The 26,238-nt window shown below is 34.3% G+C and overlaps 1 protein-coding gene and 1 long non-coding RNA gene across 13 annotated transcripts in view; one reads left to right on the top strand and one right to left on the bottom strand.

Annotated features, from left to right (window-relative positions):
- ROBO2 (roundabout guidance receptor 2) overlaps nt 1-26,238 on the top strand; it is a 1,626,757-nt gene that overhangs the window by 184,305 nt on the left and 1,416,214 nt on the right. The gene's annotated exons all lie outside the window — the stretch shown is intronic.
- The window catches only part of LOC141373579 (uncharacterized), a 39,476-nt gene continuing 37,334 nt past the window's right edge, over nt 24,097-26,238 (bottom strand). For both annotated transcript variants that reach the window (XR_012379734.1, XR_012379743.1), the window contains one exon: nt 24,097-25,483. This is a non-coding gene — a long non-coding RNA (uncharacterized lncRNA). The remainder of the gene's footprint in view (nt 25,484-26,238) is intronic.

The raw sequence follows: 26,238 nt of genomic DNA on the forward strand, positions 1-26,238 counted from the left end.
TTAATTACAATATGTCTTAGTGTTAGCCTGCTTTTATTGATTTTCATGAGAGTTCTCTGTGCCTCATGGATCTGGATGTCTGTTTCCTTCCCCAGATTAGGGAAGTTTTCTGTTATTATTTCTTGAAATAAATTTTCTACCCCCTTTTCTCTCTCTTTTTTTTCTGGGACTCCTATAATATGAATATTATTATGTTTGATAGAGTCACTGAGTTCCCTAAGTCTATTCTCATGTTGCATAATTCTTCTTTCTCTCTTTTGTTCAGCTTCATTATTTTCCATTATTTTGTCTTCTAGGTCATTAATTCATTCCTCTGTTTCTTCCAGCCTGCTGTTCATTGCATCAAGCCCATTTCCAATATTGTTTATTGCATTCTTCATCTCTGATTGATTCTCTTTTTAATTCTATCTCTGTTGTAAGAGTCTCACTGATGTCTTCTATTCTTTTCTCAAGCCCAGTGAGTATGATCATTGCTTTAAATTCTCCATCGGGCATGCTACTTATATCTGTTTCATTTAGATTTCTGGTTGTGGCCTTATCTTCTTTCATTTGGGATAATTTTCTCTGTCTTTGTATTTTGTCCAAGTCTCTGTCTTCTTCTCTGTGTTAGAAAAGCCAGTTATGTCTCCTGTTCCTGAAAGTAATGGCCTTCTGAAGAAGAGGTTGTGTAGTCAGGGAGTGTCTCAGGTGTGTGCTGTGTGTGTTCTGCTGTTATGTTTTGGGTGCTCTATCTCAGGCCAGTCATCTGCAGGTGCTCTCCTTGCCTGCTTTGAGCGGTGTTTGGTCTCTGTCCTGAATGTGGTGAGTTTTAGCTAGGTGTGCTCTGGTCTGCTTGTGAAATGAGACCTGATACCAACTCCACTAGACCTGAAGCCCTGCAGAACTTTCTGGTCAGGAGATGTGGTGTGGGCAGGGGCTTGTGCTGGTCTTCTGGGGGAGGGGCCTAACACACTGGTACTGAGGCAAGCTTGATGGGGGGCAGTACTGCTAGAGCACAGGGAGTTGGGGCTTTGTGTGAGCAAGCTAGGCAGCCAGTGACAGTGCTTGCTGCCTCCTGCCAGAGGCTGTGTTTATGGCAGGGGTTGGGGGGGAGGGAAGTGGTGCCAGCCAGCTCCTTTGTTCCCAGAGAGGCATCTCCCTGAACACTGCCTCTCAGGGAAGCACTCTTAGAATACTGGATAATCTCCCCACTGTGTGCCCCAGCTGGTTTTCAGATTGTTCTTTCTACACTGTCTGCCCCTGGATTGTTAGTACGGAGAAAGATGTCAAAGAGAAAGGACTCTTAATAAATTTTAAATGAAAACTATAAGCATTTTATAAATTCCATAAATATATTTAATAAATACATTTTATTCTAAAAGACAGAAGTGACATAGTCTCAGTGACCAGAGAAAGTTCCCCTGAGACCTGGAAGAAGTATAGAAAGAGTAAAATATTTTTTTCATAAAAATAGATAAATATAAAAAATGATGACCGTGTTCACATTTTGTTGCCTATGCAAGAGAGAAATAGAGAGGAGGAGGGAGAAAGAGAGAGGGAGAGAGAGTTTTCAACTGCAGATAAAATGGAATCCTGCTTGGAGAATCATCCAACAAACTTTATTCATTATTTTTAGCAGTGGTTCCCAACTGTTATCTCTTATGCATCCATGTACAAATGATAGAAAGGACTCACTATACTTAATATGGGATTTTAAGAAGTATATCAAAATCTTGGTTTGCTTGTAAGTGTTGGGAGAGAATTCTGTTTTTTTTTTAATTTTTTAAAATTTTTTATTTTATTTCTTTTTTTAAAGATTTTATTTCTTTGTCAGACAGAGAGAGAGTGAGAGAGAGAGCACAAGCAGGGGCAGCGGCAAGCAGAGGGAGAAGCAGGCTCTCTGCTGAGCAAGGAGCCCAATATGGAACCTGATCCCAAGACCCCGGGATCATGACCTGAACTGTAGGCAGATGCTTAACCAACTGAGCCACCTAGGTGTCCCTGTTTTTTTTTTTTTTTTCTTTTTTTTTAAGTTGTATTTATTTGAGGGAGAGAAAGAGAGAGAGAGAGAGAGCAAGTTTGGGGAGGGACAGAGGAAGAGAATCTTCATGAAACTCAATGAGATCATGACCTGAGCCAAAACCAAGAGTTGGATGCTTAACCAACTGAGCCACCCAGGCGCCCCAAGAATTCTGTCTCTTGAAAGAGCTCCTTCAGATATTTAATATGAAAGATCATGCAATGTTTCCCCAAATGAGAAGGATGGATTAAAATTTGATGGAAATGAAATTCTCAGTCTCTTTCCCCTCAGAGATTTTCAGATGAGGAATCCTGGTAAAATTCAGGAACACCAAGGATTGTAGTAGAACTTCTCTAACTATTGAATCATACTTAACCCAGACATAGTTATGTGTGATGCACAATTAAGATTGTAGCAGAGAAGGAAACATTCCATTTGTACATATCTAGGAAGTTAATTGCCTGTTTCTCTTAACTCTTCCCACATAAAACTATGTGTTTCTGAAAAATGTAACTCATATTAGCAAAAAGAATTTATGACCTATTTAAAGAGATGTCAAGTACAGATACTGTTATTACCATTAATACTTCTAGTACTATCATCAGTAACAATAGCTTTGTCAAAATGGGCCCCTAGAACTGAAAAAATGGTGCCAGTTTCCACACCATGTAGAGAAAGCCAGGTTTCTTTGTTCTTTCAAAATATAGAGCAAAAACTGTTAGCAAACTTTTTTTGCAAGGAAAATCATGTCTGTAGGGAATATAAAAGAGAATCTCCTTCAGATGCTTTTTTTAAGAAACTATTCTTGGGAAATGAATATAATATGGGGATGTAGTGGTTTGAGAGAGAAAAATAATGTATATAAATTGTTTCTCACCATGTACACCTGAACAAATGAACTGTGTTAAATTGCTTATGTAAAGTAGGAGGACTGTTGTCATTCATGAATAAATAGCATTTATAACATTGCTGTTCTAAAGTAATAAATGAACTTGCTGGTGGCTCATGCACCAAATCAATTTTGGATGGGTCAAATGAACTAGATATTACACTATTATAATGGCTTGTTCCCTCTTCAATTCAAACAAAAACAATAGATAAAACATTTTATGCTGTGAATAACTTTCATAAAAATTTTTGACTACAGTTCACTTTGTTAACAAATATTTCTTGATCCTTATGGTGAGAATGACAACAAGATTACAAATATTTCTAAAATTTTCCATCAATTTATTCAAATTATGAAATTAAGATTATCTTGTCAGAGTTATAGGCTCATTAACATATATACTTGGTTAGTGACCACATAGACTATTAAAGAGTTCATATTATTATTGAGTTCAGATCATTCATGGGAATTCAGAGGCAAGCTTAGGGTTAATGTTCTAACAAGCAGTTGGACTTTTAACATTTGCAAAATGTCATATTATTATGGAAAAAATAATATTCAACATAGGAGCCAATTTTCTTTTATACCAGTATACTCTCTGAGAATCTTCACTAGATCATCAGTCACAGAGTCTTTTAAAGACTGTGTGTACCTTACCTTTTTTTTCTTTCTTTCTTTCTTTTTTTTTTTTTTTTACCTTTAATGTTGATATTTATCACTGTCAGATCTCATCCCTGGTGCTCCCCGACACATATTTGAGTGGTGGAACAAGATCAAACTTATGTTTGCCGAATGACATAGTCCTATTAATTTTACTATTTAATCTTTTGCTGACATTAAACACATGATTGTTATTTAATAAATATAATTCTATTACCTGTGCAAGTTATTTTTATATGGGTTAAAATATATATTTATATAATAGGCTTTCACAACTTTTTCTCATTTGAAGTACTTATATAGTTAATTAATGAATGGCTTAATGTCTTTTTCCTCTGTGATTCCAGTATGGGGGACCACTTTACCCTGAGGAATAAACAGACATTAATTATATGGAAAGTATTTTTTATACTTGTAGGATGACAAATTTTACCTGCTTTGCATCTCCTAAACAAAATATCTTGTCAATTTGAAACCATGAGAAATTTCTATAATACTTCTCCTAAAGTATGTAAAGCATTGTTATAGGAGTTCTTTCTATAGTATTCGCTTGCTTTCTTCTCTCTTTTTGTTTTTCTCATTTTCCATCCAAGCCAGAGAAATACTTACCTGTGATATGAATACTTGTGTTTCCTGTTGCACCTACCAGATTGATGGCCACATAGGAAATAACCTAAACTTCTTGGAAGAGTCCAACTGAAGAGAGTGCAGCAGGGATAGAGGAGGTGGACAAGAATATGATGGAACATTTTATCATTAGATAAGATATCTATTCCAGGGATAAAAGACAAGCAATGAAATTATTGCAACTCTAAAAGAGAAAAATGGTAGCTACTCCCCCAAGGGTCAAGCAAACCATTTAATGAGAGCAGCAATTTCACAATCAATGGAACAGAGTACATATGGTAGAATTATTTCCCTAGCAGTAGCAATTTGGGTGATTACTGTCTTTAATATGTTGGCTTACATTTACCTTTCCTTGTTCAATTTTTAGGTTCAACATAATAAAGAAATATTATTGGATAGTAAGGAAGGAGAAGGAAAATAATTGTTTAACTGTAAATAGCAAAGCATCTGTGTGATTCATTCCCAAATTCTTTATAATCATGGAAAATAATTACAGTACTCTGTTCTAAAAATGGTACAGAAATAATTATTAGGCAGATGTACAGCTATTTGTCATTGAGGTTGGACAATTTCATTTATAAACTAACGTGTTTATGTAACAGCCCTGGATCAAACCTACACCATCTGTGTTGGTTAAAAAAGCTTATTTGGGACATGTGCTGCCTACAGTACTGAAACAATTCTTTTGTTTCGCTAACAATTGGGGATGTTGTTCTGTGTGATTGGAACCCTGGCATTTTACTCTTCATTTACCCTGGGGAAAAACTCATCTGAATAGTTATCCTATTATCCACATGTAATTCACTGAGGGCCATACAATGTTCTCTGATAAATTATTTAAACATCATGTCATGAATCCTAAGGTACGTGTCTTACAGAACTCTAGAACTAGACCTTGGAAGCAGACTATCTCTGAAATGTGGCTAAGTCTACAGCCAGACTCATGGATTCAGATTCTGACTTGACTATTTAGACAAGTTGGAAAAGTTATTGAACTCTCAGGGCCTCAGTTTATTTTCTTTAAATTAGGCACAGTGATTTTTACATCATAGAATCAATGTGAGGATTAAACATTAATGCATGGAAAAACCTATATAACACTCTATGTGCTGTTGTAAGCAGTCAAATACCAACTCTTATTTTCTAACTTAGCTCCCTCATTTTACAGATAAAGGAAGCAAGGCTCTGATGCTTTGAAAGGCATTGATGCCAAATGTAAAAAGAACAAATTTGGTGTCAATCAACTGAGTTAAATTCAACTCCTCCCTTTACTAGCTATGTGGCTATTACCTCAAATGTTACCAAATGTAAAATGGGGAAAAATCCCATATTCTTACCAGATGATTTGTTGATAGTGTCCAGGAAGATATTTAGGGTATCCTTGTTTTTATTTTTTGTATATTTTTCAGTCTTGCGTGGGATTTCCTCTATGACCCAAGAAGAGAGATCTGTTTTTTTTTTTTTCCAGAAGTTTTCATTTGTTGTTGTTGTTGTTACCTGCAGAGTGATAAGAGAATGTATGCTATCTTTTTCTACTTTTTGGAATTCTTTGTGGCCTAAAACATTTCTATTTTTTATAAATAATCAATGGATGTTTGAAAGTAGACTGTGTTCTGTTCTCTTTTTCAAGATACAGAGCTTGGTTATGTTATTTCGGTTTTACTTATTTTTTTCCCTTCAATTTTCATGGATGGAGAGACAAGATTAATGCATTTGTCTTTTTTTTCCTTATATGTTCTCTCCAGTTTGCTTTATGCCTGTTGATACTGTGGCATTATTGGTACAGATGTGCATTGTGAGCTGCAACTTGTAACAATAAAAAAAATACTCTTCTTCAATTTGTCTGTTTTGTGTCCTGACTTAATGTTTGCCTTATAAAAGATTTCAATCCTAGATTTCTTTTTGGGTGAATCCTTTGTATACTTTGACATCTTGGTTTTCACTTTTATAATTATATTGTTAATGTATATTTTTTGTAGAGCCTAGAGTTGAGTGTTACTCTAGGCAAGCATATAAGGAAGTCTGTTATTTATTGTGTGATAGTTTGATCTTAGTTCTAGCACGTTATTTTATGTTTTAGAGTATTTTTAATTTAGGTTTCTGTTTTTCTATTTATAGTTCTAGCTCTGTTCTGATGTTTAACTTTGTCACTATAATTTTATAGAACTTATGTAATATTGTTAATTTCCTATTTTTAGATAATCCCTTCTTATCTGACCGTTGATAAAAATTAGTATATTTATCCTTCTTTGTGTCCTTTTTCCTACTCTGTCACCTAATTTTAGTGGATTTCATTAGCTTTCTTAGTGTCTACATTTATAATGGTGAATATGCTTATACATCTATTGCTTGTTAACTTTTATGATATATTTTTACTTCAGCTACTGAAGGTTCGGGGATCAGTGAACCGACTTCCCTTTCACCTTGCTTCCTCATTCATTTTTTGTTATGCCATTTCTGAAATGCCAGTGGATAAAACGTTTACATTCTGTTCTGAAACCCTAGACCCCACATTTCTTTCAATTATGGTAGTGCAGTTAAAAGATTCAATTTTCTTTTGCAAATACTTTTCACATTTTGCAAATAAAAAGAGGATACCCACTTAAATTTGAGTTTAAAATAAATATAGAATAAAATTTTAAGGATAAGCATGTTTCATGAGATATTAGGAATATTAGGCAGCTTGTTATTTTATCTGGTCATCCCATGCAGAGTTCTTTCACCAAAAATTTTTAGTTGTTCCTGGATTGTTTGTAGTTTGGCCTCTAGCAAATCCCTAAAGAATGACTCAGCAACAATGTGCAAGTTCAAACTGTGTACCTGGTAATTTTGTACTCGGAAAACAGATCAGCTGTGTAAAAACAGTTTTCTTAACACTTTGGGTTTTTTTTTTTTTTAATTTGTAGATATTTTCTCACTATACTGTGATATGTGGATGATGCTGAATAACCTGAGACCAATCAGATTTTTCCTTCTTTTATAAGACTTAGTATTTTTCCTTTCTACACAAAACATCTTTCATTTGAATTTATACAGCTTTGCTAGGACTCATTCCATTGACTGTTCTATGTCATTTGTACCTAAAATGTCCTCTTTTAATTTTAGAAGTCATGTCTTCTTTTGTTTCTGAAAAATTTTCTTATATTTTTATATTTTTCTTATGTTCCCTTATTTTGATTCTCTTTTTTAGAGAGATCAACCAAGCTTTAAATTTCCTTTGATTGTTTTCTATGCCTGTCATTTTAGTTCATTTTTTCTCTTTTTAAAAATTTGTGTTCATTCTAACTATTTCTATTTCCTATTCTTTTTCACTTTCTGTACTCTTTGTTCCTCAATATTATTTTAGCCATTTATGTTCTTTCCTGTGCTTCTTTCCGATTCACTTTATTTCTATGATATTTTAATATTTTCTTCCATTTTTTACTGAACCCCCTGGCTCAATTTTTAAATTTCTCTCAATTGTTTTGTCATTTTTTCCATGAACTTTTGGCCTTCTGCCTTGTGTTCTTTTATTTTTTTTTAAGATTTTATTTATTTATTTGACAGAGAGAGAGACAGTGAGAGAGGGAACACAAGCAGGGGAGCGGAAAAGGGAGAAGCAGGCTTTTCGCTGAGCCGGGAGCCCTAATGAGGGGCTCAATCCCATAACCCTGGGATCATGACCTGAACCAAAGGCAGACACTTAACGACTGAGCCACCCAGGTGCCCGCTACCTTGTGTTCTTGATTCATTAAAGCAATTGCTCTTTTTAACTCATGGTGAAAATATATGGTCACAATTTTTATCTTCTCCCTAGTAACAATTTTTCTGTTGGGAATTTTTCATATTCTATGCATGTTTTCTCTCTTCTTTTACTCCTTAAAAAAATTTTGTGCAGCTCCTATTCAAGGTATTTTTAAATTGAATCATCATTGAAGGGATGATATTTTCATGGGTCAACTGTTGTTCAGGCAGGCTATTAAGGCTGGGCTCAAGGCTAATTGCAGTTTTTCTTATAATACTGAGTTTCTTCTGTGAAGTTCAGTTATTCTTTACTTTTCTGCATCCAATGAGTTAGGCAACTTCATGGGACTTTTGTTGTTGTTATTTCTTTGTTGTTGCTGTCTGTTTAATTGCTTTTTTATATATTTTATTTTATTATTTTATTTATTTTTTTAGATGGCAAGGTTCTCTTTTCTTCTGCAATCACTATAACAAGCTGGTTAACTGGTTTCTGCAAGATGACTTATTTATTAATTCTCTATTTAGCCTTACTTCCTCTGTTTCTTAGACATAAACTGAATCCAGTACTCTCCTGCTACCAGGTGGTATAGTCCTGTTTTCACTTTATTTAATAAAGAGAATCCTGAGTTTGTTTCTCCAGGAGTGGCCCTCATCTTGAAGAAGTTCATTCTTGCTTCCACTTTCTGAGATGCTTCATATTCAGTTCATATTCTCTGATACATTAGCTTTTTCCTACACCTTTTCCTACTTGACCCCTGTTGCATTTGACCACATTTCTACCTGGGAGGCATGGGTATTACATGTTTCCCAGTTTTGCCAAGATACAAAATAATTTTATTGTTGTTGTTGTTTCCCCGTTGGTTTTTGGATGACTTCATAGAAATCCTTATTTTGTGCTAAATGTTTAAACTTATATATTCACTGTTGTACCTTTTAGCAAGAACTTGTTCAGTGAAGAAAAATAATCACGAACTTAATAAGATTTTTCTTAAAAATAATGAGGTATTTTTTCCTTGTTTGACCAAACTGGATTAAAGTCAAAGGTGTATAAGAAAATCATTATGTTTAAAGCTAAAAGTTGTTTTCGTGAGAAACAAAACAAATTACCTAATTGAAAAATGCAGAAACTATTCAAGGAGGCCAAGTAACATTGTTCAGGTTTTGAAGAGCTTTTCTGTATCTAACTAGTGTTTCTGCTGTCTTCTTTGCTTCAAGGAAATATTTTTATTTTGTTAGCTTGAATGGCATTTACAACTGATTATTGAGGTCCGCTGGGATTATCTCATGATAACTCTTAGTAGTTCTCTGATGATAAGTCAATCCAGCATTCTGTAGTCCTACTGTCCTGAGATTTGCTTTTTGTAATTATTTCTATGCTAAGGTTGCTTGTCGTAAAAACATCAGGACAAATTCACAGCCTATCTTACACGTTAAATTAGGGACCAGAATAACACTTACTGTACATTTTCACACTCACTATTTGATATAACATTCAGGGGACAGCAGGGTTAATGGAAAAAAAAATATTTTTTCTCTACATTGTTTTTTCAGCTTCTCTAAAGTCCATCAATGAATAGTATTACTCTAAATTAGTGTCAGATAGAGTTCTATGCAATGAGATTTTAGTAAGATGTACCAAGTTAATTCAGTGAAATAGGGTCAAAGTGAATTATTTACTCAAATAAACCTAGAAAAATATTTCACAGTTAAAACTCAGTGCCTAATTTTATATACTTTTTTCTGATCTGAAGAAAAATCTGTAAATAATTTGTAATAAAATTCACCAATCTAAACACAGTAACATTTTTAAGTTAGGGTTGTAATTTCTGTCTGGGGCTTATACTCTGTTACATCACCAGTGTTCTGATTTTTTTCTTTCATAAGCTTAGGTATTCAATTAAACTAAATATTTGTTTATTATAAAGTACAGTGTCTTAGACCATTAAGATAATTTTAAAGAGAAAATAGCATTGTCAGCATTTAGTACCAAGAAAAGGGAGTAAAACTATCTGTTTGTTTTTAAGCTTAAAAAGTGTGATTATCAGGGCGCCTCGGTGGCTCAGTTAAGCACTGCCTTCAGCTCAGGTCATGATCCCAGGGTCCTGGAATCGAGCCCCACATAGGGCTCCTTGCTTGTGGGGAGCCTGCTTCTCCCTCTCCTTCTGCCTGCCTGTTGCTCCCCGTGCTTGTGCTCTCTCTCTCTCACTCTCTCTTTCTGTGTCAAATAAATAAATAAAAAATCTTAAAAAAAAGAGTGCGATTATCTATCACGCAAATAATAATTTGAGAGTAAGAGTGTCAACATAGGGCAATCTGCTGATTTGCCATTGTTGCAAAAGTTATACTTCAAAACAGGAAAAGATTTAGAATTTTTCATTAACACATTTATTGAAAAGGCAGTGCCTTCATGACTTAGTAAACTAAGTTTAAATGAGGAATATAGAAATAGAAATATAATTCTTATGCTCTATGGGGTTAGGAACCACAGTCTCCTGACTTTTGAGGGAATACAGTATCACATGCAAATTATCCCTAAATTTAGATCTCCTATTGGATATTTATTATCATTAAGCACTATTACTGGCCTGCTATTTATAGATATACAATAAAAGGTGTTCATAGTTAGCACGCAGAATGGTGCAAGCATATTAATCTCTATCTGGCTTCATTAACTTGGGAAAACAAAAGATTCGTTTAGCACTAAGCATCTGTTTAATATATTGTTGTGAGATGGCCAACCACATGTTCCTTCCTTATCTATTATCAGATAATTGTTGATATATGATTAAGGGTAAATGAAGGAGGGACTCCGTTGTGGTCAAATTCTATCATCAAAGATTCTTAGTCATAGTGTGAGAGCTTAGATACTCAGAACTTCCTGAAGCAAAACTTTTCCTTAAAGATGACCTGCCACTATGATTTCATATTTACTGGTGGGAGAAATCACCAGACTTGGGGAAGTTTTGGATTGATCCACTTATATCAATCTCTACCAGCAGTGGCTTTCAAGGCCACTTCTAGAAGCTGAAAAATCTACATGCTGACCTTTTCACAAAGTTAAATCCCATTTTATTCTTTCAAAGCTGTCAAATTAATAATCATAGCTCATTTTGTAGGAAGACTATTTCTTGAGATGTGTTTAATTAAAAAAATTAACAGTACTTTATTACTACATTGAAAGGATTTGGGTAAATTGTCACGAAATTGTACCCCTTAAAACAATTAGACTAGAAAGTGGGACATAACTTTTGTCTAACATATGTAATTTTATGAAATATAAACATTTGAACAATTTGACTACTATGGTACAGTTGGACAAGTTCATATGGAAAAACAAATGAATATTCCCTATTCTACAACCAAATAGCTATGGGCTTTCTTGAATATGATTTGAGGTCAAAACGAACAAGTAAAATTCACTGAAAACATAATGCCAAGATAGTAGTTGAAATAAATAGAAGACAACCAGTCAGTGAACACGTTCCATTATCAAAGTGCCTTCTACACAGTTTTTAGGACTGTGAGTTCATATAGATTTTAATGCAAATTGCCATGTTATATCAATAGCAAATCTGTTTTATAAAACTTCTCTGAAGCCTGGGTACTTTCAAAAGCAGAGGGTAAAATGATCATTCAAGAAGTGTATGTTTTAAAGAATTTTTACTAGGTAAAGTAGCAATGCTGAAGTGAGTGTCATTTACACATGGTATGTATGTGTGTTTGATTAGTTATGCTTAATAGAAAATGTGGCCTTCATGGCAAACAGCTCTTCAGGCTTCTCTTATAAAAAAGGAGACATGAAGAGGACGATACTAAACAAAGAACTGCTCAGTTTCTAGTCTTTGGAGGAAGAGCACATAAATCTTTCCTCTCAAACCAGTGACATTATATTAATTTACAGTAACTGTTTTCCAATTCAAAATCTACATTGGGGGAAACCTTTTAGGAAATTATCTTGCCTAGCTGAAAAGATGAAATCTCTAATAACTAGCCATTGTGTCTAAAGAAAGTTGATTTACAGGCCCATTCTTTCCCTTGAAGGAAAGGTTATCGCCAAGGGTGTGTGTGTGTGTGTGTGTGTGTGTGTGTGAGAGAGAGAGAGAGAGAGAGAGAGAGAGAAAGAGAGAGAGAGAGAAAGAGACAGTTTGTGTTTATATGGGTTCTTTGGAAGAGAATCTTACTCATATTGGAAATTTACATACACTTATGTTGGTTGGGTGATCTCAGTCAAAACTTCTTTACTTCTTGACTTGTAGTCAAGGGTTATAAACTGCTATTTCACTATTGCATTGTACATTTATTGAAATAAAAATAAAAGAGAATTTAAAATTACTCATCCAATGCTTCAAGTATAGATGTGCCTCATTCCTTGGAAATCATTTGCATTATTTTCTTCACATAAAAGGAATGACAATGGTGATTGTGATTCAAGAGTTTTCATGTACAACAAAAACTTGTGAATAATCATGGTTTATAGTTATTGTTCTTCTGAACTTCAGGGCATTCAGAGATACTAATAAATTCATTGCTGTAATGTTATACTCTATGAAAACAGAACAGAATAAAACAAAAGATTTGTCATTTCAAAAAAAGTTCTCTAGATCTAGGGACTTTTTTCTCATTGAAATTTGAAAGTATGGGTTCCATAGTTGCATTTTTTTGTGACTTTGGCAAGGATAACCTAGTTCACATTTCCGTCTATTGGAGACCAAAGCCTCTGTTCAAATGATGGGAGAAATATGGGAGAAATATTCTCTGGCATCTGTAGCACCAAAGTAAAAAAAAAAAAAAGAAAACAATTTGCTGCTACACACTAGGGAATGAGATGGCATACACTTTAAGGAAATTAAACTTTCATTTTATATAGGGTAATTCCAGGGTGGATTTTGCTTCAGTATTCATAATCTTAAAAGAAATGTGTTCACTTCTTATATTCAGATGTGCCACTTGAAATACACTACTCAATCTCCTAGAATTTAACTCCAATAACACTAGGTAATGAAGGTAATTCCTTACATTTATACAGTGCTTTAGAATACACATGGATGCTTTCACATTTATAACTTTATATTTAGGACTGAACTGAGTTTCAGAAGGAGAATTCTTCTCATATGCATTTGAAAAGTGGTTAAACATGCCCAGTGAGGCACTGTGACTGCTAAATCCAGTAGCTAGAAAGGTTTATGTGCTAAAAAGCATGGTTGTTTTGTAAGAGCAGAAAAGAAAACCCTAAAATATTTAGAGCTGTGCCTCTCAAGCTAGTAACCTTGATGACTGAAGTCATTCCTCAAATGCTTGGAAGTTTTCTAGAATGTCGATTTAATTCTCCTTGGTATCAATTAACAGAGTTAGTTCTTGAACCTTGTCATACCATATGGATATTTTCATATCTTCTGCCTTACCTCTAAATTATTTGATATATTTTAGTTATATTTATATAAGGTCTCTCTTATGGTAAAACACCTAATGTACCTGAAGTGTAAAAATAACATGAACTAAAATTTTGAAAGAAACATATGAGAAAGTTCTCAGCTGCTAGCAATGGAGAACATATTAAGATGGCAGTGAAATACTATTGTTACCCTCCATATTGAAAAAATAAATTAAGTCTGACAGTATTAATTTTGGAAAGGTTGTGGAGACATGGGTACCTCCATATATGTTTACTATGAGTACACAGTAGTGTAGCTCTAAAGAGCCAGTTGCCAGTATCTAGAAAATACATGGACATGTACGTAGATTATGCCCCAGAAATCCCATACCAGAAACTCTTGCCTACAAGAACAAGGTTTAGATTTGGATTTATTTCAGTGTTGTTTGTAATAACAAAACCATTGAAACAATGCTTATTCTTGCATTGCTATAATTTTATTTGATAGCATGTTTCTCAGTTGAATGGAAATGTATCTACATAAATATTTGAGGAAAAATAAGAGTTTTATTTTTGTAATAATACTGTATTATTACAATAAAGGAAACCAGATAAAAGAAAATGTTTAGAAATTCATAAGGAAGAGAAGATGCATTTATAACACCGTACTGGAAAAAAATCCATGAATAAGTGGACCTGTAAGTTGAAACCCATATTATTCAAGAGTCAACTGTGCATTCTGCATTCAGGGAAGGAAGTCAAAGAAGTAACACTCTTAGCCCTTCTGCTGATATCTCCTTACATCTTGTTGGCCACAAACAGGCCACATGGCCAACACTAATTACAAAAGAGCCTGGAAAATCATTTTTATTTATTTATTTACTTATTATTGTCATTGGCTGGTACTAGTCATGATATTCATTCATGTTCCAAACAGAATGAGCATTCTATAGGCAAAAAAGAAAGATTTAAGCAACCAATAGTATCTGGCACTTAGTAAATCACACTGTTGAAGTCAGTTCTATTTTTTTTATTATTTACTGGTGGATATAACCCTTGAATCCCCTCTTGATTTCAAGTTCTTTGTGCAGAGATCCTATATTTAATGTTTCTCTCATGTCCCCAGAACATTCAGTGATGGCATATGGAAAGCACTTAAAAAATATTTGTTGATTAAATAAACATTAAAAGGGAGGATTACAATTTTACAAATGAGAAATTTAACTTCTTATTTGACAAAAATTTTTTGGACTGCAATGGTCATATTTAAAAAAAACATATAATTCAGTTATATATTATATTGCTTTATTTGTGCTAAAATTTAAAAGGTAATTTTTACTATTTCTTTTGCATAATTGCTTGGGATTGAAAAATCTGCCTATGATATGCTATTAGATTGCAGCATAATGACTATTCATTACAGTGGAATTTATGAAAGGAAGATCATGTTTCAGCTTACCAATTCTTAAATTAAACTTGTTTTATAAATTGAAAGACATCGTGAACACCCAGGTAGACTATTTCCTTTAGAAATTTAACAGACTTTATATGTTATGGCTTTTCCTTAAGTCCGGCTTCCTGAAAAAAGAAATCTGAGGTAGAGATTTGTTGGCAGGAAGTTACTGGGGAGTAAACTGAAATAAAACCCACATGGAAGTGAGGGTAGGAGGTTTGGGCAGAACAAAAAGTTGAATGACCATATGTGGTGAGGCAGTGTTAGCTTTGGCAAGGGTAGTTCCAAAGGAGGGGACTCAACTGAGACCTGTCAGCAACTGACATTTCTGGAGGCTCAGTCTTAAAGAGAATATGGGCAGAGGGCTACAACATTTTATGTAGATGTAGTTTCACTGGCCACTTTTAGCAAATACCCACCACAAACAGCAGATGAGTACTAATACTCTTTCACTGATTTTATATCTATTTGGATATAAAGTATATCAGTACTTCACATTCTTTTAAGCATGGTTGTAACAAAATCCTATTATTCCCAATTTAGTGATTCTATGCACAAAGTTTTATAAGTTGCACTGATTAATAATTATTTTATAATCATCTGTCAAATAAAATGTCCTTATTGATTAAGGATTACAATGACTCCAGGAAAATTAAAGCACAGTGATATATAACCATGTTATCACTAACAAACTTGAAAAATAAATAAAAGCAATTATGACAATTAGGAGCCTTGTGCAAACTCTTATGGCCTCCTGTCTAGAGGGTCCTCAGGATGAGTCACTAGGAGGCTGTTTGAGTACAGTAAAGGAACACCCTGCAAAAAACGTTGACTACCAGGGAAAAGCATTAGAGAATCAGTGTACAAGTTCTTTTTTTCTTTCTTTCTTTTTTTAAAGATTTTATTTATTTATTCATGAGAGACAGAGGGAGAGAGAGAGAGAGAGAGACAAGCAGAGGGAGAAGCAGACTCCCAAGGAGCAGGGAGCCCGATGAGGGACTCGATCCCAGGACCCTGGGATCATGACCTGAGCCGAAGGCAGATGCTTAACCATCTGAGCCACCCAGGCGCCCTCTTTCTTTTTTTTTAAATTTTATTTTATTATGTTATGTTAACCACCATACATTACATCATTAGTTTTTGATGTAGTGTTCCATGGTCCATTGTTTGTGCATAATACCCAGCGCTCCACGCAGAATGTGCCCTCTTTAATACCCATCACCAGGCTACCCCTTCCCCCCACCCCCCTCCCCTCTAGAACCCTCAGTTTGTTTCTCAGAGTCCACAGTCTCTCATGATTCGTCTCCCCCTCTGATTTCCCCTCCCTTCATTTTTCCCTTTCTACTATCTTCTCTCTCTCTCTTTTTTTTTTTTAACATATAATGTATTATTGGTTTCAGAGGTACAGGTCTATGATTCATCAGTCTTACACAATTCACAGTGCTCACCAGAGCACACACCCTCTCCAATATCTATCACCCAGCCACCCCATCCCTCCCACCCCCCACCACTCCAGCAACCCTCAGTCTGTTTCCTGAGATTAAGAATTCCTCATATCAGTAAGATCATACGATACTTGTCTTTCTCTGATTGACTTATTTCGCTGAGCATAATACCCTCCAGTTCCATCCATGTCGTTGCAAATGGCAAGATTTCATTCTTTTTGATGGCTGCATAATATTCCATTGTATGTATATACCACATCTTCTTTATCCATTCATCTGTCGATGGACATCTTGGCTCTTTCTATAGTTTGGCTATTGTGGACATTGCTGTTATAAACATCGGGGTGCATGTATCTCTTTGGATCACTACATTTGTATCTTTGGGGTAAATACCCAGTAGTGCAGTTGCTGGGTCGTATGGTAGCTCTATTTTCAACTTTTTGAGGAACCTCCGTACTGTTTTCCAGAGTGGCTGCGCCAGCTTGCATTCCCACCAACAGTGTCAGAGGGTTCCCTTTTCTCTGCATCCTCCCCAACATCTGTCATTTCCTAACTTGTTAATTTTAGCCATTCTGACTGGTGTGAGGTGGTATCTCATTGAGGTTTTGATTTGGATTTCCCTGATGCCGAGCAATGTTGAGCACTTTTTCATGTGTCTGTTGGCCATTTGGATGTCTTTTTCGGAAAAATGTCTGTTTATGTCTTCTGCTCATTTCTTGATTGGATTATTTGTTCTTTGGGTGTTGAGTTTGATAAGTTCTTTATAGATTTTGGATACTAGCCTTTTATCTGATAGGTCATTTGCAAATATCTTCTCCCATTCTGTCAGTTGTCTTTTGGTTTTGCTGACTGTTTCCTTTGCTGTGCAAAAGCTTTTTATCTTGATGAAGTCCCAATAGTTCATTTTTGCCCTTGCTTCCCTTGCCTTTGGCGATGTTTCTAGGAAGAAGTTGCTGCGGCTGAGGTCAAAGAGGTTGCTGCCTGTGTTCTCCTTTAGGATTTTGATGGATTCCTGTCTCACATTTAGGTCTTTTAACCATTTTGAGTCTATTTTTGTGTGTGGTGTAAGGAAATGGTCCAGTTTTATTCTTCTGCATGTGGCTGTCCAGTTTTCCCAACACCATTTGTTGAAGAGACTGTCTTTTCTTTTTTTTTTAATGTTTCTTCTAACATATTTAGTCATTAGATTTTTCTTTCATTTTTTCTTTATTAAACTTTATGTTTTTAGAGCAGTTTTAGGTTCATAGCAAAATTGAGGGGAAGGTACAGCAATTTCCCATATACCACCTACCCCCACACATGCATAACCTCCCTTATAACCAACATCCTTCACAAAAGTGGTACACTTCTTATAATCGATGAATTTATGCTGATACATCATAATACCCCAAAGTCTTTAATTTACAATGTAATTCACTCTTCATGTCCTATGAGTTTGGACAGATGTTTAATGTATGTATTCATCATTATGTTATAATATAGATTATTTTCACTGTGTCAAAAATCCTCCATGCTCTATGTACTCATCCCTCTATCCAACCAACCCCTGGCAACCATTGGTGTTTTTACTGTATCTATTGTTTTACCTGTTCCAGAATTCATATAGAGAAATCATAGAGTATATAGCCTTTTTCAGATTAACTTTTTTCACTTAGTAATATGCATTGATATTCTTCCATGTCTTCTCATGGCTTCAGAGCTCATTTCTTTTTTAATGGTGAACAATATTCCTTTATTCAGATGTACCACAGTTTATTTATCCATCACCTACTGAAGGATATCTTCGTTGCTTCCAAGTTTGGCAGTTATGAATAAAACTGCTATAACATTCACATGCAGGTTTAGACATGTTTTAAATTCATTTGCAAAGAGCGTGATTGCTGTATTTTATGATAAGAGTATGTTTAATTTTGTAAGAAACTACCAAATTGCCTTACAAAGGGACACCACCAGCAATGAATGAAAGTTCCTGCTGCTTCACTTCTTCATTAGCATTTGGTGCTGCCAGTGTTCCATATTTTGGCCATTCTAATAGATATCTAGTGGTATCTCATTGTTTATATTGCATTTCCCTGTTGACATATGATTGAAGCATCTTTCAAAGTTATTGCCATACCCAAGGTCATCTAGGTTTTTTCCTTTGTTGTCTTCTGGAAACTTTATAGTTTTGTATTTTATTTTTAGGTAGGTGACCCATTTTGAGTTCAGTTTTGTCAGAGGTGTATGATCTGTGTCTAGATTCTTTTTATTTTTTAATTTTTAAAATTTATTTATTTTTTGCATGTTGATGTTCAGATGTTCCAACATCATTTGTCAAGAAGAATATCTTGGCTCCATTCTATTGCTTTGGCTCCTTTGTCAAAGATCAGGTGATTATACTTAAGTGGGTCTATTCTGTGTTCTCTCTTCTGTTCCATTTATCTATTTGTCTACATTTTTGCTAATATTGCCATATATTGATTACTAGACTTCTATAGTATGTCTCAAAGCTGGTAGTGTCAGTCCTCAAATTTGTTGACTATTTTGTATGTTTTTCCTCCTCATATGAACTTTAGAATCAATTTGTTGATATCTATAAAATAACTTCCTGGGATTTGATTGGGATTGCATTGAATCTATAGATAAAGATGGGAAGAACTGATATTTTGACAGTGTTGATCCTTCCCCTCCAGGAACATGGAAAATTTCCTCACTTATTTAGTTCTCTTTGTTTTTGTTCATCAGAGTTTTATATTTCTGTTCGTGTAGATTTTCTCTATGTTTTGTTAGACATACATCTATATATTTCCTATTTTTGCATGTGAATATAAATGATACTGTATTTTTAATTTCAAATTTCACTTGTTTGTTACTAGTATATAGGAAAGCAATTGACTTTTGTATATTAGCCTTGTATCCTGCAACCTTGCTATGATTGCACAATAGATCCACAAGTTTTGTTGTTGGTGTTCTCAATTCTTTCAGACTTTTTACATAGATAATCATGTCATCTGTGAACAGAGGTAATTTTCTTTCTTCCCAATCTGTATAGCTTTTATTTCTTTTTCTTGTCTCACTGAACTAGCTAGAATCTTTAGTATGATGTGGGAAAGGAGTGTAGAGAGGGGACATCCTCACCATTTACCTGATCTTAGAGGGAAAGCTTCTAGTCTCTTACCATTAAGTGTGATGTTAGCTGTAGATTCTTTGTAGATGTTCTTTAGCAAGTTGAGGAAGTTCCCCTTTATACCTAGTTTACTGAGTGTTTTTATCATAAATTGGTGTTGGGTTTTATCAAATCCTTTTTCTGCATTTGCATCTATTGATATAATCATATGATTATTTTTTCTTAGTCTAGTTAGAGGCTTATAAATTTTACTGGTATTTTCGAAGAACCAGCTTTTGGTTTTATTGATTTTCTCTATTGATTTTCTGTTTTCCATTTCATTGATTTCTGTTCTAACCTTTCTTTTCTTTCTTTCTTTCTTTCTTTCTTTCTTTCTTTCTTTCTTTCTTTTTCTTTTTCTTTCTTTCTCTCTTTTCCTTCCTTCCTCCCTCCCTCCCTCTCTCCCTCCCTCCCTTCCTTCCTTCCTTCCTTCCTTCCTTCCTTCCTTCCTTCCTTCCTTCCTTCTTTCCAACTTACTTTAGATTTAATTTGATCTTTTTTCCCTAGTTTCCCTAAGAGAAAACTTAGATTATTGGTTTTAGTTCTTTCTTTTTTTCTAATATATGCATTCAATCCAAGATTTCTAAGCACTGATTTGCCGCATCTCACATATTTGATAAGTTGTGTTTTCATTTTCATTTGGTTAAAAATATTTTTTAACTTCTCTTGAGATTTCTTCTTCAACCCTTTTGTTTAATCTCCAAGTATTTGGGGATTTTCCAGTTATCCTCCTATTACTGAATTCTAGTTTAATTCCATTGTGATCTGAAAGCAGACATTGTATTATTTCTATTATTTTAAATTGGTTAAGGTGTGTTTTATGACTCAGACTATAGTTTTTATGACTATATCTTGATGAATGTTCCGTATGAACTTGAGAAAAATGTGTATTCTGCTGTTTTTGGATGAAATCTATAGATGTTCATTATACCCAATCATTGATGGTATTGTTGAATTCAACTATATTCTAACTGCTTTTTCTGCCTACTGAATCTGTCTGTTTCTGATAGAGTAGTGTTGAAGTTTCCAACTATGGTAGATAATCTCCATCTGTCTCTCTTTACAATTCTGTTATTTTTTTGCTTCACACAGTTTGGCACTCTTTTGTTAGGTGTATACATTATAAGGATTGTTATGTCTTCTTGGAGAATTGACCCCCTTGGCACTACATAACGCACTTCTTTATCTCTGATAACTCCCCTTGCTTTGAAATCTGCTCTGCTTGAAATTTGTGTAGCTATTCCTGCTTTCTTTTGATTTGTGTTATACTCTTAGTCTGTGTGTCTTCACATTTAAAATTGAGCTCTTATAGACAACATATAATTGGGGCTTGTTTATGAATCCATTCTGACAGTCTTTATCTTTTAATTAGTCTATTTTGATCATTGTTGTTCAAAGTGATTATTGATATAGTTGGATTAATATATGCCATTTTGGTTACTGTGTGCTATTTGTTGCGCATGTTCTTTGCTCCTGTTTTTGTCTTCACTATTTTTCTGCTTATGTTCCAGGTTTTTATTTGGCCTGGTCACATAGGCACTCTCTGCCTCACATGTACCCAAATTCCAAGATAACAGAAAGAAAGAAGATGTTTGGCATAAACTACATTGTACAAACACTTTAGGCACAGTAAACCACACTTATTAGTTATGGAGTGATGAGCCGGAACTTGTGAAACTGGGAATTTCTGAGATGCAGATTCCCAGATGCCAGCCAAGGGCCAAACTTGCAGGCAGGTCTTTGTAAGAATAGCAGTTATACCAGCTATGTTAACTCTTTTCTTATAACCTCCAATGTTTTACTAGTATGCAGCCATTTTATGATAGTACTATGGGAGGTCTGCTTCTGGATTTTGATGCTCTTCTAAAATGTGTAGGCCATTTACATTACATTACATCATCTAATGTTGTCAATTTTCTTATGCCAAATGAGAAACTACCAAATAAATATTTCCTGAAAATTAAAGGAAATATGACTTTGTCCTCTTTTTCCTTCTGTGTGGGTGAGGGGAGTCAAAGGAAGGAGCCTCAGAAGAAGTCAGGCATATGCAGTAGTGGAAGCAAGTCAGCCACGAGAACAGACATCACGATGTATGGGTTAAAAGCACAGACATTAGAAACAATCCAGTTACACCCTTTAATTCTGTCTGGGCTTCCATTTCCTCATCCGGAAAATGGGGCTACAAACAGTCCATGCCTCATATATTAGTTTTTGGAAATAAATTGTTTTGCTTATATATTTAAAAAATGCCTAGAACATAGGTCAACACTCTCCAGTGTTTGTAAAATAAAATTAAATGATATAAAAATAACTAAAATTCACCTCTTTAAAGCAGTAGTGTAAAATATGGCCTAGTTTAACTTCTTTGTCTAGACTGTGAAAATGATGTTGAAAAGGCCAGTAACAGAAAATATGAAAGATAAATTGCACAACCAAATTGCAGTTAAGATTTCATTTTCCCCCTATTGTTTTCTTTCCTAAACTCCCTAAAAGAATAATCAGATTTACTCTGGACTTTTCCATTCAAATATACCTTTTCTCTAGAAAATGAAGGTTTTTGGTAAGTTAGCAAATGAGTTATAGACATTTTCTGACCTCTAGTTCACCCTTTCTTTTCAATGACTTTTAAATAATGCAGATAAAAAATGCAAATGTAACAAAATACCTATATAATCAATATTTAGATTATTATATTTACTTCATTGCATTTTAATCCATATATTTGCTATTTCATGTTACTTTGTGGCCCTTATGTAGTCTTCCTAGTTCACTGAAGGTAGTTCTAATCTCTTTCGAATATTTGCTACATAAGTTGGTACAGTTTAATTTTTAGGCTTGAACTATTTTGGAGCTGGTTTTCACACTCCAGTCTTTCTGATATAACTTAACAGAATGCACTGAGATGCTGGGAGCTTCCCATGGCACTTTCTTCTCTTTACCTCTAATTGTGATAATACTTTCTGTTCCTCTGATCACCACTGTAAGAATAGAAAACTGGTAGAGACAGTCAATTAGTCACCCTGTACAATCCCCTCCTCTTGCTAATCAGTGGATCCTGTGATCCTTCTAGCCAACAGAATATGGCACAGGTGGTAGGATATCACTTCAATGATTGTTTATGTTATATGACAAGATGAACAGATTTTACAGATGTTATTAACATCCCTTATCAGCTGAATTTGAGTTAGATTTTTGGGGGTGAGTGTGACTTAATCAGATAAACCCTTTGAAAAAGCATCTGGATACCAGAGCATCTTTTTCCTGTTGAAAAAGCAAGCAGCCATGGGTTTTTCAGCTGCAAGGGACCATTGGAAAAAGGCCACAAGCTTTTGATAAGAACTTAGTCCTAGTTGACATTTTGTTGCATTCTTGTGACACCCTGAGTAAAGGACCCAGTAAAGGTATGTCTGTACTCCTGACCTATGGAAATTGTGAGGTAATAAATGTTTCATTTTAGGCTGCAAAACTTGTAGTAATTTCTCTTATAGCCATTAAAAACTCATAAAATACTTACAATGAAACCTATTTTTTTTTTTTTTAGAAACACCTGAGTAGGCTCCAAACCACACACACACAAATTAGCGTAGATTAAGTTGTGATAACAAAATAAGCCAAGTGTAAAGTGGTTCAACTATAAGAAGGTATTGTTTGGTTGTTGATTACATAAAATAGCAGAGACACAGCAATAGGAGGGCTTTGCTTAGTCACTTAGGACCCCTGAGGATCAGTGGCTCTGCCATCTCTAGCCTCTGGCTTGCAAGATCTCCCTTGGAGTTCTCCTCCTTTAGGCAGAAAGGGCAAGGGAACAGAGGATTGTATGGGACAGGTTTTATGGAACACATTTCATTTATCCTCATATCTCATTGACCAGCACATAGACCTATGACTGGTCATAAAAGAAGGGCTGAGGAATATGATCCAGCTGTGTGCTCAGAGAAAAAGAGACTAGATTTTAATGAATAACTAGCTTGTTAATACACTTGACAAGGTAATAATTGAAGCCCCTATTGACATATGAGGAAATCTAGGCTCAAAACATATCAGTAACTTAGCCAAGACCAAATAAGTAAAGAGTAGGACTAGAATTTGATAATTAATTATCTTTAAAGATGTTGTTGACACTAGAACACAGTCTAAAAGAAAATGATGTCACAGATGCATTGTTACTGTCTTTTTCTTCCCAACAATGCTTCCCAAAGATACTCTTTTTAGATGTGCACAATCATATTATGCTATCCTCTCTTCTCATTTTTTACCTTTCTCTTTAAAGGTGAAGCATAATATTTACACAGGTAGAACTAATATCATACTTTTGTATAATTTGTTATAAGAAATTCTCTAGGTATCTTTTGATGATTCATTAATACACTCAACATATAGATTTATTCAATAAAAGATGGGGCCCTAGGAGTTGGGACACAACCAAGTATGATGTATCACATTTATGAATGAGAAGATAACCCATAAGGAAGTCACATCTTTGGGGCCATTATTCTGCCTACCACAAAAACCCTGACTATCACTTTGTCATCATGTCATTGACTGTAGATGATTTAGAAAAAGAAAAAAAGATTTTAGTCTTTTATAAAGAACTATAATTAATTGAAAATGCCAAAGACCCATCAAGATATGTGATACCCAAATAACTGGATTTTTAAATTACCTCAAGACAAATAGAAGTGTGACAAAAGCACTTTTATATCATGCATCATATATTCATACTATTTTATTACTTACAAATGTGGAAAACTAAAACAATAGAAGCTATATACATCTGTTGAACTTGAGGTAGAACATAAAAAATATTTTATAAAATATAGATGTATAGTGAACTAGATTCAAAATATGTATACTTGCATGATATAAATGAAAGGAGAAATACCTTATAAGATAATATAAAATGCAAGAAATGAGAGATGTATTGTACTTTAAAAGGGAATCTGGTGTCTAGGATGATTTGATAGGCTAAAATTTTCAGTAAGATTATCTGAAAGTTGAGATGTGGGCGCCTCTTTTGTAATGTTCCTGGAAGCTCACTTCAGGCAGTTCAAGCTTTTTCCATCAAGGGGGAAGTTAACACATGAGACAATGAGACACTTTGTTCTTTTGGGTAAGCTATCTAGTATCTACTACTTTTCCTCAGAATCTAATTATTTGTAGCATTATAGTGAGATCATGTAAGAACTTTGAGAGCTTATCCTAATTTTAATTCTTTGCTCTATTTGAATGCCATTTTCATTTTATTACAAATTATAGTCTTTATAGCATATCAGATGCATCTACTTTTTAGAATTTTCAGATAAAGTTTTCAAAGTTCAGTAAAGCAGAATTACCTGAAAGGAAAATTCTTTAATTGATCAGTGGTCCACCTGGGTAAACAGATTTACTTATATGGAATTTGCTCCAAGAATGAGCCACAAGAGAATGTTTTGGCAAGAAATGAGGCTTGCCTCTGATTTCCGATAAAGATTTGAGTTGAAACAGTGTGTGTTCACTTAATCTTGTTAAATGTAGCACAAAACACTAAGTGTATTAGAGCGTGTATTTAAATGATAACAAACCCTGCTGTTAAAGCTAATAGGAAACAGTTCTTTTCTCATTGAGTTTCCACATTCAAGCATTCTTTTAGATATCATCATTTACTATGACTTCTTATGGTTGACTACAATATCTTTTGAGATGCATTTTTAAGCCTTTGTCTTTCCTTATTGCTAAGCAACTTGTTTCCTTTTTTGTTAAAGTGATAAAATTTGGGACAACACTCTATTCAGAGCAATATCTGCTAATGTGAAATGCACAAATATTTAAACCTAATTAATCATTATGATTGAAAAATAATAACTGAATTTAACGATGATGGTAATAATAGACATTCCAATATTGAGACTTTTTCTATTAAGGATTATTTTCTGTATTTAAATTAATCATCACATCTGAAGCTTGCTATGCCTCAATTAAAATAAAAAAAAATTAAAGTAGCTTTGCTCTTGTGTGCATAGCCTTACTAAGGTGGGTTTGGTTTGGGGAGCAGGGATAGGGGGCCGAAGAGGGTGGTCCTACAGAAGAGTAGTGGAATACTTAAATTCTTCATCTTTTTCCTTTAGGAGACATTAATCAGTCTGCCTTAAGACAGGGTGATGACCTCTCAGGATCCCTTCCAGCCTCAAGCACCTGTGAAGTAAAAAGCATTTATAAAAACTTTAGAACACTTCTTGAAATATATAGTTATAAAAGATAAAGAGTCCCTGAAGCATATTCTGCACTGAAGAACCAATATTATTACCTCTCTGTTAAATTTAACAAGAAAAATGTCAGGTAAAACATTGAGAAGTTTGTTTCCAAATAATGGGAATGGTCATAATCTCCCAGGCATCAGCTGGATGTGTATCCAAGGCTTAAGAGCTTGTTATAAAACTACCATCATTGAATCTTTTTCATGGTCATTATAGAGTAAAATGCCATATGTCTGTCTTGTTAAACTTCATTCTAATTTATTTGGTCAATAAAACTGATATAAATAGCCAACTTTTGGCTTTTTCTCCCTAATAATAATGGATGGGCTATATTTTATTGTGCTTTGATCAGGCAACTTCTCACTATATCATCTGACAGTAATGAAGTAAAAGTAAGACTTACAGAGGGTCTCAATTTGGAGAACGTAAGTGAAAGATGAAGTGCGTTTCTGTTGAATTATGACATGGTTGAATATAAAATATTTGGAATAACTTAAACCTATTTTCATATTACTGCACTAGAGTACAGGAGATGAATAAATAATAGAGTCTAAGATCAACTATACCATTTCCAGTTTTTTGGACAGTAAAAAAATAAAGCTAAGGGATAATAATAGCTAGATTACTATGTTCCAGACACTATTTTATTTGCTTTATTTTTATTAACTAATTAAATCTTCAAAGTGTCTTGTT

The sequence above is a fragment of the Callorhinus ursinus genome, unplaced genomic scaffold (assembly GCF_003265705.2).
Source record: "Callorhinus ursinus isolate GAN/ISIS: 27379988/994484 unplaced genomic scaffold, GSC_fseal_2.0 scaffold1, whole genome shotgun sequence".
In the NCBI taxonomy this organism is placed as follows: domain Eukaryota; kingdom Metazoa; phylum Chordata; class Mammalia; order Carnivora; family Otariidae; genus Callorhinus; species Callorhinus ursinus.